Source organism: Oryctolagus cuniculus, chromosome 3 (assembly GCF_051225735.1).
Source record: "Oryctolagus cuniculus isolate XC-2025 breed Fujian yellow rabbit chromosome 3, ASM5122573v1, whole genome shotgun sequence".
NCBI classification, from domain to species: Eukaryota; Metazoa; Chordata; class Mammalia; order Lagomorpha; family Leporidae; genus Oryctolagus; species Oryctolagus cuniculus.
Genome location: NC_142869.1, coordinates 65,386,823 through 65,390,980, shown reverse-complemented (window position 1 = coordinate 65,390,980; position 4,158 = coordinate 65,386,823). Strand labels below are relative to the sequence as shown.

At 46.4% G+C, this 4,158-nt stretch overlaps 1 pseudogene; it reads right to left on the bottom strand.

Moving 5' to 3' along the window:
* Window positions 1–605: 605 nt before the first annotated feature.
* Window positions 606–2,085, bottom strand: LOC100356554 (inorganic pyrophosphatase pseudogene; annotated as a pseudogene).
* Window positions 2,086–4,158: the final 2,073 nt, after the last annotated feature.

Sequence of the window (4,158 nt, the reverse complement as noted above, 5' to 3'; positions counted from 1 at the left end):
CTGCTTTGTATTACTGTGGATTGTATTATATACAGGCTAAGGTACTGTATCAGAATCCCACAAATTAGCATTGCTTAAACTGGAAGCTTTTTTTTATAAGGGTACTTCAAAAAGCTCAAGGGAAATTTAAATTAAAAGGGCATTTGGGTGCCGGTTCTAGTCCTGGTTGCTCCTCTTCCAGTCAAGCTCTCTGCTATGGCCTGGGAAAGCAGTGGAGGATGGCCCAAGTCCTTGGGCCCCTGCACCTGCATGGGAGACCAGGAAGAAGCACCTGGCTCCTGGCTTCCAATCATTGCAGCACCAGCCATTGAAGCCAATTGGGGAGTGAACCAATGGCTGGAAGACCTTTATCTCTGCCTCTCCCTCTCACTGTCTGTAACTCTACCTCTCAAATAAATAAATAAAATCTAAAAAAATAAAAAATAAAAAGAGCTACTTCATTTACACCTAACGTTTGCAGGTGACTAGGCTGCAGCAGCATCGGCTTGTGCTCTGGGAAAGCCACATTGCTTTTTCTGGTGACAGAACCGCCTCTCTACCTCTGTTGGCATTGTGCTGGCAGCCGTGCAGCTTTGGCTGTATGGGGGTCGTAGCTGAAGGGATTCTCAGACACTGCAGCTGGCTCCCTTCCCATCCATCTTCTCAGTCTGTACAGCTTCCAGTAGTCATGAGTGCTTTTAATTACATCAACTGCAAAGCCCTTATTTTTAAATTCTTCATTGAAAGCAAATTCTGGTTTTCCATCAGGAAGCTTGTACCTTCTAAACCAGTCCACAGTAGCTTCTAGGTGGCCAGGCCAAAGCCTTTTGACCATACTAATATCATTGTAATTGGCTGTGTCGGGATCGGCCACGTTATCAGCAATGGCTTTCCTGTTGGTTTCCCCTTGGCAAACCTCAGCGCACATGCCCAGAACTGTCGCCCGGATGATTTCACTTCTTACATATAACCTGCTGCCACTTTCTTGCTTTCCAATTTCAACCGAGTCACTGTCACCACAACAGCTGGTGTGTTTGTCATTGTGTCCCAGGTCTTCCCACGCCTGAGGGACAGCACCATAGTTCCAGATGTGTCCCTTGTAAGGGAACAATTGGCCATGGAGAGAGTTTTCCTTTCTTTGCGTCTTGTTTAATCGGATGTAAAGCGTGCTTTGTAGCAACCTCCATGTTTGCGTGGGACCAGCCTGGTACTTCAACCACCACGTGGAACACATCCTTATCAGCACACACTGGGAATATCACAAACTGGAGGTACGCACTGACCTTTCTCATTCTGGAGAAAGACGCCATTCCCCGGGGTGAAGGGTGCAGAGCGCTCCTCACTGCTGAAGCCGCTCGCTGTGACGGACTGGCCACCGCCACTGCCACAGAGCCCCCAGCTCATGTGATGCCAATGACATGGCCTCACCTGGACCCCATGGACTGTTTGAAGGGCCCTCAGGTTTGGAACAACAGGCTAGCCGCTGGTGTATTATCATTGATACCTGGCTTCCATTTCTAGACCCAAGAGGCCTGTCAAAATCTCATGCATTGACATAAATGGTTAGCAATGGTAATGGCAATATAACTTGGGTACCACAATGTTGAAATGTCCAGCATTCAGGTGAAGACATTAACAGGGGCCTTGAATTACATATCACAAATCAAGCCTCTCTCTCTACTTTCCCAAAGAACTCTGTAATCTAGAGCGTTTTCACATTGCTCTGAGAATTTGTTACACTGCCATTGAAGACCATTTGGGGTAGAAAACAGAAAGTCTCAAGATAGCAAGAGGGAGGAATAAAAAAAAAATCAGAGGCAGCGTAAATGATCTGACCATACTGAAGCGCAGCCAAGAAGCTTGTGCTAAGAGAGTAGCTACCGTTTGGGCAGAAATATGACTGATGTTTGCAGCCGGCTCCTCCTGGTGAGCTGTGTGATGGGATTGTTTCATGCTTGGAAATACTTTTCCGGGCTGTTTCCAATGTGCAAACCTAGAAAATACTTTACCAGACTGTTTCAGCACGCAGACCCGAGCTCTGCCGGACTGCAGAGGAGGGAAGATGGTTTGTGGAGAGACATTGGCAGACATTTCGAAGTCTGTCATGGTTGCAGGCTCTGGGAAGGCAGGAGGGGAGCTGCAGAGAGAACAGAGGGAGTCCCTCGCGAGCCATCACCCATCTGGGGAAATGGAGTCTCAAAGAAATTGTCCTGGCGCCGAGTGTACCTTTGGGGCCACCCCAGGGTAAAGGTCATTGCTCCTCACCTCTCTGGATGGAATATGTGTGATAGTGAATTCATCAGCTTGCAAATGTGGCTATGACATTTCTTCTAGGATCAGCCTCATTCTTAAATAAATGGGATGTTTTTCAGGCACAGGAGGGGAAGTAAATAGAGCAGCAGGGGCACAGAGAAACAAACTGCTCACCTTCCATATGTAGATTTTTCTTTGTGAAACGGTAGAAAGTGTCCTCTTCCATAACTGAATTTCTACAAGGTCTTTTAAAAGCAAAATATTGCCCAAATATTTCTATGGGGAAAAACTTAAGCTTATAGCCAGCAGAATGTTATTCTCATCAAGAATTCCTCCAGAAACTCAGTGGGTCTTTCCAACCCTAAGTTTCTTGTTCCAGTCATTATAGTCAGGCCCAGGAAACTGGTGGCTTTTTTTGTTTTGTTTTGTTTTGTTTTGTTTTTTGCTAACTCCCTGTGTCTACACAGCTTACACACACTTACACACACACACATGCACACACACACATCTATTACTGTTGTCCCAATCCAGTCTACTTGTTCAGAGATAAAAACTGATGCCTCAGATGTCAACATAAAATCTATGACCATTTGGGCCTGGACTTTTACATCCTAAACCAGATGATAAATACAAAGGTGTCTGACTTCATGGCAGAGACTTACTTCTGAAAATTTTGGATCGGATCTGTTATATTTTGAACACTCTCACTGAAACTGGTGGTCAGTTATCTAGGGTGCACAGTGCATCTCAAAACTGTTTTCTCACAGGTTGGTTCCGTGAGAGAGCTGGCTTCCTGCCAGCGCTGAAGACACCTGCCCGCCACCCCAGCAGCCGACAGCTCCAGCGATCCCAGCACATCAGGCCCTAGGGCATCCAAGCTTCCGTCACTGTAACCGCCCCACTGCATAGACGCACTCAGCACTCAGGCGCTCGCTCGGCCATTCAGTAAATGATGCTTTTGCTCTGAGCGCCCACCCTGAGCTCTTTCTCTCTCTCTCAGCTGAGGAGGGGCTTCTGCCTCCACCATTTGCAAATCTCCGATTTGAAGGTTCCCTTTGAACAAGCTGGATGAGACCCCTCGCTCTCATCCCTGCCAACACTAGCTGTTGTCAGAGGGCAAGCTGCTTTTGTGTGATTCAAAGCATCACTAATTAAAACCTGTTACCTTCCTAGAGGCAGATATATTCTCCTCCTGAGCAGCATTTGTCTGTCCCATTAGCATTAATGGGAGTAACACAAGTGCATCAAGAGGAGAATGGTCCCCTTGGGTCTTTGAACTTAAGTCTACTTCAAAACTGAAACCGATATATACACTGGTATCATTGATGCCATTAAAAATCATTATACTTTACTGCAACTTTTATAAAAGTAATTGTAAGCTTCATGAAATATATGTGGCTCCTGGGAGCTGTGTATTATTAGGCTGAGACTGGACATGATACAATGAATTACACTACAATACTTGAAAAATATTTTGGCCATGGGAATTCACTAGATCCAGTAAGTCGAGCTTGTGCAGGGGTTTGTGTTCATAAAGGCAATCCACCGGGGTGGACGCTGAAGCCACATGGAATTCTACACTGAAATTCAAGGAAAGATCTGATGAAGAATGGCTCTCGGTGTCTGTTTGCAATGGCGTGTGGTGATAGGCTGTTATAAAATACCATCACCTTGTGTCTCCATACTCCCCTTCATTTGCATAGTCTTGAGTGCATTACTTTCTATAGCTGATGTTCCAACTATTATAAAGGGAGAAAGAAGAGGGCTTCCCTCCCCACCCCCATTTGGTGAGACTGAGGCCTAGAGAAGCCACATGACGACCAGGGAATGGGCCAACTGCAGAGGAAGAACTTGAACATGGCCTTGCAACGCCAATCTAAAGGAAGAAGCTGCTGGGGCTCCGCAGGCGAGAGGCCCTCAGTTCCG